Genomic DNA, 16,664 nt, shown 5'->3' with positions numbered 1-16,664 from the left:
CTAAGGTCACCCTCTTGGGATTTTGTTTTGTTTTTCAACATTTCCTGAATGGTCTCTATGATTACTATTTGTAGTTTATTTTCCCAAAGCACTTTTTTTGTTTTTTTTTAACTTTAATATCTGAAAAGTCATCAAGGAAAATATCAGAATGTATTGCTTCCTCCTAATACCTCACCATTTATGCTATTACATTACAAAGAAGTAATTTGGAAAGGTTAGGTCATAAAAATTAGAGCTAGCTCTAATATCTAAACTTAATATTAAGTAAAACTTACTGTGTTTTATACATTAATAGGTATACATTTAATATAAATATTAGATAAAATAACATTCATTGGAATGTTTATTGCTTGCCCCATATGTATTATTTACTTCACATATATAATGCATTTTTTGAAATAGATACTGCCATTATACATAGTTTATAGAGAGAAAACCAAAGCACAAAGAAATTAAGTAACTTGTCCAGAGTCATAGTTTGTAAACTTATAAACCAGAATTCAAATCCAAGTAGTATACTCATGGGCCTATTGAATATATGATCTTGTTGCTTTTGGAGGGGAAACACACACACACACACACACACACACACACACACATATAAAACTTTAACTGAGGATCAAATTGAAATAGAATTAATGAAATAAAAATGTTGCTTGGGGGCCTGTTTGAAATGGTATTTTTCTAAAAAAAAAAAGCTTTAATATCAGCATTATTGAAAGTCATTAAGTGCCTGCTCACCAGAATCTGGGTACCCAGATAAGGAAATAAATCCAGGAACCACAGGATCCAGTAAAAACCAACTAAGTTAGCCATTTGTTGTAGTTGTCCAGTTGCTCAGTCATGTCCAGCTCTTTCCAACCCGGTGAACAGGAGCATGCCAGCCTTCCCTGTCCTTCACCATCTCGCAGATTTTTTTCAGACTCACGTCCATTGAGTCGATAATGCCATCCAACCATCTCATACTCTGTCGTCCCCTCCTTCTCCCACCCTCAATCTTTCCCAGCATCAGGGTCTTATCCATTGAGCTGGTTCTTTGCATTAGGTGACCAAAGTATTGGGGCTTCAGCTTCAGCATCAGTCCTTCCAATGAATATACAGGATTTGCTTCCTTTAGGATTGACTGGTTTGATCACGTTGCAATCCAGGGAACTCTCGAGAGTCTTCTCTAGCACCACAGTTCGAGATCAGCAATAGGTCTGTCACTACTGGCGTATTTAAATTGGATTCTTCCTATATCCTCAGAAATAAGTGATGCTCCAATTTTTTTCTGGCTTTTTGTCCTGAATATCATTCCCCTGAAATATCTCCTTGAATTCCTTGTTCATTCAAGCAAGACTTGAAGAAAGGGCACTTTTATCTTTAGCTGTGTCATTCATTGATCCTTTTTTTTTTTTGTTTGTTCCTCTTCTGAGCTCTAAGTAAAACTACAATTAAATGTTGTACTATCTGGGGCAAATGGAATCTTAAAGAGATAGCTTCAATAAAGCTGGTTTAAGAATCCCTGTCTCTCAACCCAGAGCCAAGCTATGACATATTACATATTAACAATTACAATATAATTTGGGCAAACATTTTGCCCATTAACTGCATGATTACTGTCATCCTCAGCTTCACATTGATATTGGTCCCTGATCCCCAAAAGGACTACATTTGGGCAGACCGGATGTAAGCACTCCAACAGGGAAAATGAAGATTGCAGAGGAATACTAAGCAGAAATGGCTTGGGAAGAAGAGAATAAAGGCTAAAAATATACAGAAATAAAAAGGGAGAGGAGTCTTGGTTATATGGGAAAAGAAAAAAAGAAAATTTGTTAATAATTTAGAAGAGGTCTTCAGATATAGAAGTTTTAAAGGGAAAGTTGTTTTACTTCATAAAGAAGTTTTAGGTTCTGGATTCCTTGCCCCATTAAGATAATTTAGGTAAACTGGAAAAAAAAAAAAAAAAGATGTGAAAAAATGTAATTAGGTGAGAGAAAAAAGAGCAATTGACCATGCCAGGTAGAGAAAATAAGATTTTATGCTAAAATCCATAGGAAAATGTGATATGGAAATATTTCGTGAAATTTTTTTCTGTTTTTTGGTGATAGAATGTCACTCCCATTAAAAACAAAACTATGCTATCTCAAATTGGATAAATGTTTGGGGAATATCCCTTTTTCCTGAACATTTACACTGACATAAAGTTCACTCATAAAGTGTTATTGATTAGAAATTTTATTCATGTCGATATGTTACCATTGTTTTTTTGTTACTTACATATTATAATTTTCAATAGCTATAATTTGTTGTTCTTCAGTGAATTTATCATTTTTATATTATAGAGGCTGAATTAATGAATCAGTTTGTATCTATAGTATTCTTAAAATTTTAAACACTCAAAATTAAACGATATATATATATATTTTAATGGAAAAGGAAATGGCAACCCACTCCAGTACTCTTGCCTAGAAAATGCCATGGATGTAGGAGCCTGGTGTCCATGGGTCGCAAGAAACTATATATAAGAAAAAGAAACAGAACAAAAATAAATTATTTTAAAAACTGGAATATTTATTTCTCAATTTGCTGTCTATGCATATGGATGTAATATAGATTTTATAAAAATCAGATTATACTCTAAATATTATATGGCAACCTACTTTTTTCACTTAATGTATTTTGCACATTTGGCTTTGAAAGTATAAATGCCTCTTTTCAGAAGCTTTGTGGCATTCCATACAATGAGTAAACATGTCTTCCAACCTGTGTAAAAGTTTAGTATTCCTATTTTTTTTGCTGTTATCTAAAACAAAGAACATCCACTATAGCTAAATTATGCACTTATCTCTAATTATTGCTCTAATAAAAGTTTCCCTGAATAGAAATAATGCAAAATGAGCCTCAGCCAAATTTCACTCCAGAAAAATTTTAATGAGTTATAATTCCACTAATGATATATGAAAATATTATTTGCATATGGAAGGGAGTGAAGCATACGAACGCAGAGGGCCAAGAGGTGGTGGTGAGAACATCCCAATGAGACCCCAATATTCGTTTATTCTTGAATTCATGCCCTGTATAATCTCTCACCTTGACTAGGGCTGGTTCCTATGACTTGGTTCTTTCTCAATATGGCAAAGGTGATAGAATGTCACTCCCATAATTGTTACTTTACTTTGTATAAGGCTGTCTTTCCAGTAGACTAGAGCCTCTGTTGCTGGTTTTCAAGAAGCCAGCTGCCATGAAGTTAAGGGCAGTGTGAAAAAGCTCACATTGTAAGGGACTGGAGGTGGCCTCTATGAGCCAAGGGTGATTTTCAACAAAAAAGTCAAAACCTTCAGGCCTGCAGCTGCAAGGAACTTAATTCTGCGAACAAGCTGAGGAGGTTTGGAAGCAGATCTTTCCCTAGTTGAGCCTTTGATGAGACCACAGCTCTGGCTGACAATCGGATTGCAGCCTGGCAAGGCCCTGAATGAGAACCTAGCTAAGCAGTGCCCAGACTTGTGACCTGCTCAAAGTGTGTAAGAACAAATGTGTGGTGTTTAAAGCCACAAAGCCTGGAGTAATTTGTGGCATAGCAGCAGAAAACTCATATATTAACCAAACTGGCATTTTACTCACTAATTTTTATAAATATTGACCTATGGTTTCTAATTCTTTACCATCATTTATTTCAATGCTCTTATTGTCCCAGATTTGACCAGTGTGAACCCCTTCAGTATGGTTTCTGTGTCGTTTTGACATGGGGCCATCATTCTTCGATTATCTCCTGCTTTCAGTCACAATACTTCTTCTTCTTTGCAGACACCCTCCCAGTCACACTGAGGTTCTCATATACTGCCCTGAATTTTACTGCTCCTTCCCCACTCTTCCATCCCCTGCCACCTGCCACCATGGACATTCTCTTTACTCTGCTTGAAATGTGATTCTCAAGCCAGGCTGCCTACATCCTACCCCTGAGTTGATGTCTGCTTTGTCCTAGTTGAACTCAAGACAGGCCCTGTCAGCTCATCCTTCCATGTAGATGCTCTTTTCAAGCTGCTAAATTGCTGGCATGCTGTGCCAGGCAGTTACTTTGCATGGACACCTCCTCATCTCACTCAAGCTCTGATAATCCATGCCAGGCCTTCTTATTGAATCCTCTCTTGCCTATCTTCAGGTTCTGAAGTGAGACTGTCCCTTGGGTGGATGATTTCCCCACACAGTTCAGGCTTTGACACCCAGTTCTGGTCATTCCTCCCATCCACATTTAGTCTCTAAAACCTCTCATTTGGTCAACCCTCTGCAAGGATGCCCTACTCTCCCTGCTTGAATTCTGACAGCCTACAATAGATTTTCTAATGCATGGATATTCCTTTTACCCTTCTTAATTTTCAACACTGAGGCCTGGCAGTCCTTCTGTGAAAAAGCCTTCCTTGCATAGAAGGCTGCTCTTCCTCCATCTAGACCACCATGACTCATTCCATCTCCTCAGTACAGATACCTACCTGGTTTTCAGCCTCACCAAATGTCTTTGAACTTAATTATTCAGAGAGAGGAATGAATAAAGGACAGGCAAATTAAGGGTGGAGAAGGAGAATTGAAAGAGGAATGAGAAAAGTAAGAGGAAGATACATACATACATACATATATATACATATATGTATGTATCCTATCTAAATTAAATATACCAGTAGCTAAGGCATAAAGAATCTTCCTGCAATGTGAGAGACCTGGGTTAAATCCTATCTAAATTAAATATACCAGTAGCTAAGGCATAAAGAATCTTCCTGCAATGTGAGAGACCTGGGTTAAATCCCTAGGTCCGGAAGATCCCCTGGAGAAGGGCATGGCAACCCACTCCAGCTTTCTTGCCTGGAGAATTCCATGGACAGAGGAGCCTGGTGGGCTACATGAACCCACAAAGAGTTGGACACGATTGAGCAACTAACACACACACAAATTAAATATCAGAATAAGTTTCATAGGTCAAAATGTATAACAATACTTTGTATTTCCAGGTCTTATAAGGTTGCTCAAATATATTTATTAACATAAAGTTTTTAAAAGTTTAGTTTATTATGGAATTTAATCACAGTAGAAACTTTCCCTTTCACATCAACTGTGCTAGGCACCTAAAACGTACTCAAAAAATTAATTTCTGCTTCTTTTTTAAAGAAACTTAATGAATTTGATACTGATTTTTCTCATAAAGTATTTACCACCATCTATTTATTTTCTTTTGTCACCCTGCTTATGTAACTTCTATGCAGAGTACATCATGAGAAACGCTGGGCTGGATGAAGCACAAGCTGGAATCAAGATTGCCAGGAGAAATATCAATAACCTCAGATATGCAGGTGACACGACCCTTATGGCAAAAAGTGAAGAGGAACTAAAAAGCCTCTTGATGAGAGTGAAAGAGGAGAGCGAAAAGGTTGGCTTAAAGCTCAACATCCAGAAAACGAAGATCATGGCATCCGGTCCCATCACTTCATGGGAAATAGATGGGGAAACAGTCGAAACAGTGTCAGACTTTATTTTGGGGGGCTCCAAAATCACTGCAGATGGTGACTGCAGCCATGAAATTAAAAGACGCTTACTCCTTGGAAGAAAAGTTATGACCAACCTAGATAGCATATTCAAAAGCAGAGACATTACTTTGCCAACAAAGGTCCGTCTAGTCAAGGCTATGGTTTTTCCAGTAGTCATGTATGGATGTGAGAGTTGGACTGTGAAGAAGGCTGAGCACCGAAGAATTGATGCTTTTGAACTGTGGTGTTGGAGAAGACTCTTGAGAGTCCCTTGGACTGCAAGGAGATCCAACCAGTCCATTCTGAAGGAGATTAGCCCTGGGATTTCTTTGGAAGGAATGATGCTAAAGCTGAAACTCCAATACTTTGGCCACCTCATGCAAAGAGTTGACTCATTGGAAAAGACTGATGCTGGGAGGGATTGGGGGCAGGAGGAAAAGGGGATGACAGAGGATAAGATGGCTGGATGGCATCACTGACTCGATGGACAAGAGTTTGGGTAAACTCCGGGAGTTGGTGATGGACAGGGAGGCCTGGCGTGCTGCGATTCATGGAGTCACATAGAGTCGGACACGACTGAGCGACTGAACTGAACTGAACTGATTTATTTTCTGTGACTTATGTGTAAGCAGTATATGTCCTTTACCTATCAAAATACAACTAAATTGAAAGGTAAGCCAGAATATAATTTTAATGATGTCTCAATTCAGTGTTATACCTTACTCTATACACATATAAAATTTAACCAAAATGACAAATTTTTATTTCCTCCACAATATGAGAAAGTTTAGTCTTCTTGAATTTTTCTACTCCATTTTCAAATATTGTTCTTGTACAGTCACCAAGTCATGTCCAACTCTTTGTGATCCCATGGACTGCAGCACACCAGGCCTCCCTGTCCCTCACCATCTCCTGGAGTTTGTCCAAGTTCGTGTCCATTGAATGAGTGATGTCGTCCAACCATCTGATCCTCTGTTGCCCTCTTCTCCTGCCTCAGTCTTTCCCAGAATCAGAGTCCTTTCCAGTGAATCAGCTCTTTGCATCAGGTGGCCAAGGATTGGAGCTTCAGCTTCAGCATCAGTCCTTCCAATGAGAATTCAGGGTTGATTTCCTTTAGGATTGACTGGTTTGGTCTCCTTGCTGTCCAAGGGACTCTCAAGATTCTTCTCCAGCACCACAGCTCAAAAGCCTAAATTCTTCAGTGTTCTGCCATTTTTATGGTCCAACTCATATCCATACATGAATACTGAAAACACCATAAGGTAAGTCACTTCAGTCGTGTCCAACTCTGTGCGACCCCATAGACAGCAGCCCACCAGGCTCCCCCGTCCCTGGGATTCTCCAGGCAAGAACACTGGAGTGGGTTGCCATTTCCTTCTCCAATGCATGAAAGTGAGAAGTGAAAGTGAAGTCACTCAGTCGTGTCCGACTTTTCGTGACCCCATGGACTGCAGCCCACTAGGCTCCTCTGCCCATGGGATTTTCCAGGCAAGAGTACTGGAGTGGGGTGCCGTTGCCTTCTCCGGAAAACACCATAGTCTTGACCATATGGACCTTTGTCGGCAAAATGATGTTTTTGCTTTTTAATAAATTGTCTAGGTTTTTCATAGCTTTCCTTCCAAGAAGGAATTCTCTCCTAATTTCACTGATGCAGTCACAATTTCACAGTGGTTTTAGAGCCCAATAAAAGGAACTCTGTTACTGCTTCCACATTTTCCCCTTCTCTTTGCCATGAAGTGATGGGACCAGGTACCATGATCTTAGACTGTTAAATATTGAATTTTAAGCCAGCTTTTTCAGTCTTCTCTTTTACCCTCATCAGGAGGCTCTTTAGTTCCTTTTTGCTTTCTGCAATTAGAGTGGTATCATGTGCATATCTGTTGCTGCTCCTGCTAAGTCGCTTCAGTCATGTCCAACTCTGTGCGACCCCATAGATGGCAGCCCATCAGTCTTTCCTGTCCCTGGGATTTTCCAGGCAAGAACACTGGAGTAGGTTGCCATTTCCTTCTCCAATGCATGAAAGTGAAAAGTGAAAGTGAAGTCGCTCAGTAGTGTCCGACTCTTTGCAACCCCATGGACTGCAGCCCACCATGCTCCTCCATCCATGGGATTTTCCAGGAAAGAGTACTGGAGTGGGGTCCTTCTCTATCTGCATATCTGAGGTTCTTGGTATTTCTCCCAGCAGTCTTTATTCCAGCATGTAACTCATGCAGCCCGGCATTTCACATGAGGTGTTCTGCATATAAGTTAAATTAACTGGATGACAATATATAGCCTTGTCATACTCCTTTCAGAATTTTGAACCAGTAAATTTTCCCATGTAAGGTTCTAACTGTTGTTTCTTGACCCACATGCAGTTTTCTCAGGAGACAGGTAAGATGGTCTGGTATTCCCATCTTTAAGAGTTTTCCAGTTTGTTATGATCCATACAGTCAAAGGCTTTAGCATAGTCAGTGAAAGAGAGGTAGATGTTTATCTGGAATTCCCTTGCTTTCTCTATGAGGCAGAAAATATTGTCAATTTGATCTCTGGTTCCTCAGCCTTTTCTAAACCCAGTTTGTACATCTGGAAGTTCTTGATTCAAGTACTGCTGAAACCTAGGTTGACGAATTTTGAGCATAACCTTACTAGCATGGGCAGTGAGTGCAATTGTCCAGTGGTTTGAATATTCTTTAGTGCTGCCTTTCTTGGGAATTGGGATGAAGATTGACCTTTTTCAGTCCTGTGGCCACTACTGGGTTTTTTTAATTTGCTGACATAATGAGTGCAACACTTTAACAGCATCATCTCTTAGGATTTTAAATAACTCAGCTGGAATTCCATCACCTCCAGCAGCTTTATTGGCAGCGCTTCCCAAGGCCCACTAGACTTACCACTCCAGGATGTCTGGCTCTAGATGAGTGACCACAGCATCAAGGTTATCCCAGTCAGTAAGATTTTTTTTTTGTACAGTTCTCCTTTGTATTCTTCTCATCTCTTATTGATCTCTCTGCTTCTATTATGTCTTTACCATTTCTTTCATTTATTGTGCCCATCTCTGAATGAAATGCTCCTTTGATATCTCCAGTTTTCTTTTTTTTTACTTATTTTTTTTATTTCTAAAAAACACAGGTATACATGTGTTCCCCATCCTGAACCCTCCTCCCTCGTCCCTCCCCATACCCTCCCTCTGGGTCGTCCCAGTGCACCAGTCCCAAGCATCCAGTATCGAGCATCGAACCTGGACTGGCAACTCGTTTCATACATGATATTATACATGTTTCAATGCCATTCTCCCAAATCATCCCACCCTCTTCCTCCCCAACAGAGTCCAAAAGACTGTTCTATACATTAGTGTCTCTTTTGCTGTCTCGTATACAGGGTTACTGTTACCATCTTTCTAAACTCCATATATATGTGTTAGTATACTGTATTGGTGTTTTTCTTTCTGGCCTACTTCACTCTGTATAATAGACTCCAGTTTCATCCACCTCATTAGAACTGGTTCAAATGTATTCTTTTTAATGGCTGAGTAATACTCCATTGTGCATATGTACCATAGCTTTCTTATTCATTCATCTTCTGATGGACACCTAGGTTGCTTCCATGTCCTAGCTATTATAAACAGCGCTCTGATGAACATTGGGGTACACGTGTCTCTTTCTTTTTTTTTTGTTTTGTTTTGAATTTTTTTTAATTTTATTTTATTTTTAAACTTTACATAATTGTATTAGTTTTGCCAAATATCAAAATGAATCCGCCACAGGTATACATGTGTTCCCCATCCTGAACCCTCCTCCCTCCTCCCTCCCCATACCATCCCTCTGGGTCATCCTAGTGCACTAGCCCCATGCATCCAGTATCGTGCATCGAACCTGGGCTGGCAACTTGTTTCTTACATGATATTTTACATGTTTCAATGCCATTCTCCCAAATCTTTCCACCCTCTCCCTCTCCCACAGAGTCCATAAGACTGTTCCATACATCAGTGTCTCTTTTGCTGTCTCGTACACCGGGTTATTGTTACCATCTTTCTAAATTCCATATATATGCATTAGTATACTGTATTTATGCTTTTCCTTCTGGCTTACTTCACTCTGTATAATAGGCTCCAGTTTCATCCACCTCATTAGAACTGATTCAAATGTATTCTTTTTAATGGCTGAGTAATACTCCATTGTGTATATGTACCACCTCTTTCTTATCCATTCATCTGCTGATGGGCATCTAGGTTGCTTCCATGTCCTGGCTATTATAAACAGTGCTGTGATGAACACTGGGGTACACGTGTCTCTTTCCCTTCTGGTTTCCTCAGTGTGTATGCCCAGCAGTGGGATTGCTGGATCATAAGGCAGTTCTATTTCCAGTTTTTTAAGGAATCTCCACACTGTTCTCCATAGTGGCTGTACTAGTTTGCATTCCCACCAACAGTGTAAGAGGGTTCCCTTTTCTCCACACCCTCTCCAGCATTTATTATTTGTAGACTTTTGGATCGCAGCCATTCTGACTGGCGTGAAATGGTACCTCATAGTGGTTTTGATTTGCATTTCTCTGATAATGAGTGATGTTGAGCATCTTTTCATGTGTTTGTTAGCCATCTGTTTGTGTTCTTTGGAGAAATGTCTATTTAGTTCTTTGGCCCATTTTTTGATTGGGTCATTTATTTTTCTGGAGTTGAGCTGTAGGAGTTGCTTGTATATTTTTGAGATTAGTTGTTTGTCAGTTGCTTCATTTGCTATTATTTTCTCCCATTCTGAAGGCTGTCTTTTCACCTTGCTAATAGTTTCCTTTGATGTGCAGAAGCTTTTAAGGTTAATTAGGTCCCATTTGTTTATTTTTGCTTTTATTTCCAATATTCTGGGAGGTGGGTCATAGAGGATCCTGCTGTGATGTATGTCAGAGAGTGTTTTGCCTGTGTTCTCCTCTAGGAGTTTTATAGTTTCTGGTCTTACGTTTAGATCTTTAATCCATTTTGAGTTTATTTTTGTGTATGGTGTTAGAAAGTGGTCTAGTTTCATTCTTTTACAAGTGGTTGACCAGTTTTCCCAGCACCACTTGTTAAAGATTTCGTCTTTAATCCATTGTATATCTTGCCTCCTTTGTCAAAGATAAGGTGTCCATATGTGCATGGATTTATCTCTGGGCTTTCTATTTTGCTCCATTGATCTATATTTCTGTCTTTGTGCCAATACCATACTGTCTTGATGACTGTGGCTTTGTAGTAGAGCCTGAAGTCAGGCAGGTTGATTCCTCCAGTTCCATTCTTCTTTCTCAAGATTGCTTTGGCTATTCGAGGCTTTTTGTATTTCCATACAAATTGTGAAATTATTTGTTCTAGCTCTGTGAAGAATACTGTCAGTAGCTTGATAGGGATTGCATTGAATCTATAAATTGCTTTGGGTAGTATACTCATTTTCACTATATTGATTCTTCCAATCCATGAACATGGTCTATTTCTCCATCTATTAGTGTCCACTTTGATTTCTTTCACCAGTGTTTTATAGTTTTCTATATATAGGTCTTTAGTTTCTCTAGGTAGATATATTCCTAAGTATTTTATTCTTTTCCTTGCAATGGTGAATGGAATTGTTTCCTTAATTTCTCTTTCTATTTTCTCATTATTAGTGTATAGGAATGCAAGGGGTTTCTGTGTGTTGATTTTATATCCTGCCACTTTTTTATATTCATTGATTAGTTCTAGTAATTTTCTGGTGGAGTCTTTAGGGTTTTCTATGTAGAGGATCATGTCATCTGCAAACAGTGAGAGTTTTACTTCTTCTTTTCCAATTTGGATTCCTTTTATTTCTTTTTCTGCTCTGATTGCTGTGGCCAAAACTTCTAAAACTATGTTGAATAGTAATGGTGAAAGTGGGCACCCTTGTCTTGTTCCTGACTTTAGAGGGAATGCTTTCAATTTTTCACCATTGAGGATAATGTTTGCTGTGGGCTTGTCATATATAGCTTTTATTATGTTGAGGTATGTTCCTTCTATACCTGCTTTCTGGAGAGTTCTTATCATAAATGGATGTTGAATTTTGTCAAAGGCTTTCTCTGCATCTATTGAGATAATCATATGGCTTTTATTTTTCAATTTGTTAATATGGTGTATTACATTGATTGATTTGCAGATATTGAAGAATCCTTGCATCCCTGGGATAAAGCCTACTTGGTCATGGTGTATGATTTTTTTAATGTGTTGTTGGATTCTGATTGCTAGAATTTTGTTGAGGATTTTTGCATCTATGTTCATCAGTGATATTGACCTGTAGTTTTCTTTTTTTGTGGGATCTTTGTCAGGTTTTGGTATTAGGGTGATGGTGGCCTCATAGAATGAGTTTGGAAGTTTCCCTTCCTCTGCAATTTTCTGGAAGAGTTTGAGTAGGATAGGTATTAGCTCTTCTCTAAATTTTTGGTAGAATTCAGCTGTGAAGCCATCTGGATCTGGGCTTTTGTTTGCTGGAAGATTTCTGATTACAGTTTCAATTTCCATGCTTCTGATGGGTCTGTTAAGATTTTCTATTTCTTCCTTGTTCAGTTTTGGAAAGTGGTACTTTTCTAAGAATTTGTCCATTTCTTCCACGTTGTCCATTTTATTGCCATATAATTGCTGATAGTAGTCTCTTATGATCCTTTGTATTTGTGTGTTGTCTGTTGTGATCTCTCCATTTTCATTTCTAAGTTTATTGATTTGATTTTTCTCCCTTTGTTTCTTGATGAGTCTGGCTAATGGTTTGTCAATTTTATTTATCCTTTCAAAGAACCAACTTTTGGCTTTGTTAATTTTTGCTATGGTCTCTTTTGTTTCTTTTGCATTTATTTCTGCCCTAATTTTTAAGATTTCCTTCCTTCTACTAACCCTGGGGTTCTTCATTTCTTCCTTTTCTAGTTGCTTTAGGTGTAGAGTTAGGTTATTTATTTGACTTTTTTCTTGTTTCTTGAGGTATGCCTGTATTGCTATGAACTTTCCCCTTAGGACTGCTTTTACAGTGTCGCACAAGTTTTGGGTTGTTGTGTTTTCATTTTCATTTATTTCTATGCAAATTTTGATTTCTTTTTTGATTTCTTCTGTGATTTGTTGGTTACAGCAGCGTGTTGTTCAGCCTCCATATGTTGGAATTTTTAATAGTTTTTCTCCTGCAATTGAGATCTAATCTTACTGCATTGTGGTCAGAAAAGATGCTTGGAATGATTTCAATTTTATTAAATTTACCAAGGCTAGCTTTATGGCCCAGGATGTGATCTATCCTGGAGAAGGTTCCGTGTGTGCTTGAGAAAAAGGTGAAATTCATTGTTTTGGGATGAAATGTCCTATAGATATCAATTAGGTCTAACTGGTCTATTGTATCGTTTAAAGTTTGTGTTTCCTTGTTAATTTTCTGTTTAGTTGATCTATCCATAGGTGTGAGTGGGGTATTAAAGTCTCCCACTATTATTGTGTTATTGTTAATGTCTCCTTTCATATTTGTTAGCATTTGTCTTACATATTGTGGTGCTCCTATGTTGGGTGCATATATATTTAAATTGTTATATCTTCTTCTTGGATTGATCCTTTGATCATTATGTAGTGACAGTCTGTCTCTTTTCACAGCCTTTGTTTTAAAGTCTATTTTATCTGATATGAGTATTGCTACTCCTGCTTTCTTTTGGTCCCTATTTGCATGGAAAATCTTCTTCCAACCCTTCGCTTTCAGTCTGTATGTGTCCCCTGTTTTGAGGTGGGTCTCTTGTAGACAGCATATGTAGGGGTCTTGTTTTTTTATCCATTCAGCCAGTCTTTGTGTTTTGGTTGGGGCATTCAACCCATTTATGTTTAAGGTAATTATTGATAAGTATGATCCTGTTGCCATTTACTTTATTGTTTTGGGTTCGAATTCATACACCATTTTTGTGTTTCCTGTCTAGAGAATATCCTTTAATATTTGTTGGAGAGCTGGTTTGGTGGTACTGAATTCTCTCAGCTTTTGCTTGTGTGTAAAGCTTTTGATTTCTCCTTCATATTTGAATGAGATCCTTGCTGGGTACAATAATCTGGGCTGTAGGTTGTTTTCTTTCATCACTTTAAGTATGTCTTGCCATTCCCTCCTGGCTTGGAGAGTTTCTATTGAAAGATCAGCTGTTATCCTTATGGGAATTCCCTTGTGTGTTATTTGTTGTTTTTCCCTTGCTGCTTTTAATATTTGTTCTTTGTGTTTGATCTTTGTTAATTTGATTAATATGTGTCTTGGGGTGTTTCGCCTTGGGTTTATCCTGTTTGGGGCTCTCTGGGTTTCTTGGACTTGAGTGATTATTTCCTTCCCCATTTTAGGGAAGTTTTCAACTATTATCTCCTCAAGTATTTTCTCATGGTCTTTCTTTTTGTCTTCTTCTTCTGGGACTCCTATGATTCGAATGTTGTAGCATTTAACATTGTCCTGGAGGTCTCTGAGATTGTCCTCATTTCTTTTAATTCGTTTTTCTTTATTCCTCTCTGATTCATTTATTTCTACCATTCTATCTTCTAATTCACTAATCCTATCTTCTGCCTCTGTTATTCTACTATTTGTTGCCTCCAGAGTGTTTTTGATATCATTTATTGCATTATTCATTATATATTGACTATTTTTTATTTCTTCTAGGTCCTTGTTAAACCTTTCTTGCGTCTTCTCAATCCTGTCTCCAGGCTATTTATCTGTGATTCCATTTTGATTTCAAGATTTTGGATCAATTTCACTATCATTATTTGAAATTCTTTATCAGGTAGATTCCCTATCTCTTCTTCTTTTGTTTGGTTTGGTGGGCATTTATCCTGTTCCTTTACCTGCTTGGTATTCCTCTGTCTCTTCATCTTGTTTATATTGCTGAGTTTGGGGTGTCCTTTCTGTATTCTGGCAGTTTGTGGAGTTCTCTTTATTGTGGAGTTTCCTTGCTGTGTGTGGGTTTGTACAGGTGGCTTATCAAGGTTTCTTGGTTAGGGAAGCTTGTGTCGGTGTTCTGGTGGGTGGAGCTGGATTTCTTCTCTCTAGAGTGCAATGAAGTGTTCAGTAATGAGTTATGAGATGTCTATGGTTTTGTAGTAACTTTGGGCAGCCTGTATATTGGAGCTCAGGGCTGTGTTCCTGTGTTGCTGGAGAATTTGCTTGGTATGTCTTGCCCTGGAACTTGTTGGCCCTTGTGTGGTGCTTGGTTTCAGTGTAGGTATGAAGGTGTTTGATGAGCTCCTGTCAATTAATGTTCCCTGGAGTCAGGGTTTGGACTTGAGCCTCCTGCTTCCAGTTATCAGTCTTATTTTTTTTTCTTTTTAAACTTTACATAATTGTATTAGTTTTGCCAAATATCAAAATGAATCTGCCACAGGTATACATGTGTTTCCCCATCCCGAACCCTCCTCCCTCCTCCCTCCCCATACCCTCCCTCTGGGCCGTCCTAGTGCACCAGCCCCAAGCATCCAGCATCATGCATCGAACCTGGACTGGCAACTCGTTTCCTACATGATATTTTACATGTTTCATTGCCATTCTCCCAAATCTTCCCACCCTCTCCCTCTCCCACAGAGTCCATAAGACTGTCTATACATCAGTGTCTCTTTTGCTGTCTCGTACACCAGGTTATTGTTACCCTCTTTCTAAATTCCATATATATGTGTTAGTATACTGTATTTATGTTTTTCCTTCTGGCTTACTTCACTCTGTATAATAGGCTCCAGTTTCATCCACCTCATTAGAACTGACTCAAATGTATTCTTTTTAATGGCTGAGTAATACTCCATTGTGTATATGTACCACAGCTTTCTTATGCATTCATCTGCTGATGGACATCTAGGTTGCTTCCATGTCTTGGCTATTATAAACAGTGCTGCGATGAACATTGGGGTACACGTGTCTCTTTCCCTTCTGGTTTCCTCAGTGTGTATGCCCAGCAGTGGGGTTGCTGGATCATAAGGCAGTTCTATTTCCAGTTTTTTAAGGAATCTCCACACTGTTCTCCATAGTGGCTGTACTAGTTTGCATTCCCACCAACAGTGTAAGAGGGTTCCCTTTTCTCCACACCCTCTCCAGCATTTTTACAGTAGTCTCAAAGCTTCTCCTTCTATAGAGCACCATTGATAAAACATCTAGGTTAAAGATGAAAAGTTTCTCCACCATGAGGGTTACCCAGAGAGGTTCACAGCTTCCAGAAGGAACTGGCTGAGGGAAATCAAAGTGTCCTAGTCCCAGAAAAAGTAGACTGTCCTGGAAGGAAGCCAAGAAGGAATCTGATATCTCCAGTTTTCTTGACGAGCTCTCTAGTCTTCCCCCTTCTGTTGTTTTCCTGTTTCTCTGCATTGTTCGTTGATGAAGGCATTCTTGACTCTTCTTGCTATCTTCTGGAACTCTGCATTCAGTTTGCTATACTTTCCCTTTCTCCCTTGCTTTTTGTTTTCTTTCTTTTCTCAGCCATTTTTAAAGCCTCCTCAGACAACCAGTTTGCCTTCTTGCATTTCTTTTTCTTTGGAATGGTTTTGGTCAGTGCCTCCTATACAATATTATGAACCTCTGTCCATAGTTCTTCAGGCACTCTGTTTACCAGATCTAATCCCTTGAATCTATTCATCACTTCCACTATAGAATCATAAGAATTTGATTTTGGTTGTACTTGATTGGCATAGTGGTTTTCCCCATTTTCTTTAGTTTAAACCTGAGTTTTGCAGTAAGGGGCTAATGTACTGAGCCACAGTAGATGTAGGTCTTATTTTTGCTGACTGTGTAGAGCTTCTGATTCCTAAAATGTCAGTGTTTAACTCTTGTCATCTCCTGATTGACCACTTCCAATTTTCCTTGATTCATGAACCTAACATTCCAAGTTCCTAATACAGTACTGTTCTTTACAGCATTGGATTTTACTTTCATCACCTGACACATCCACAACTGAATGTCACTCTTGCTTTGCCCCAGCTACTTCATTCTTTCTGAAGCTATTACTAATTGTCCTCCGCTATTCCCCAGTAGCGTATTGGACACCTTCTGACCTGGGGGGATCATCTTTTGTGTCCTATCTTTTTGCTTTTTTATAGTGTTCATGGGGTTCTCTTGGCAAGAATACTGAAGTGGTTTGCCATTGTCTCCTCCAGTGGACCACAATTTGTCAGAACTCTTCACCATGACCCGTCCATCTTGGGTGGCCCCGCAGGGCATGGCTAATAGCTTTACTGAGTTACACAAACCCCTTTGCCCA

Source organism: Bos indicus x Bos taurus, chromosome 6, assembly GCF_003369695.1.
Source record: "Bos indicus x Bos taurus breed Angus x Brahman F1 hybrid chromosome 6, Bos_hybrid_MaternalHap_v2.0, whole genome shotgun sequence".
Taxonomy (NCBI): domain Eukaryota; kingdom Metazoa; phylum Chordata; class Mammalia; order Artiodactyla; family Bovidae; genus Bos; species Bos indicus x Bos taurus.
This window is presented reverse-complemented; position numbering follows the sequence as displayed.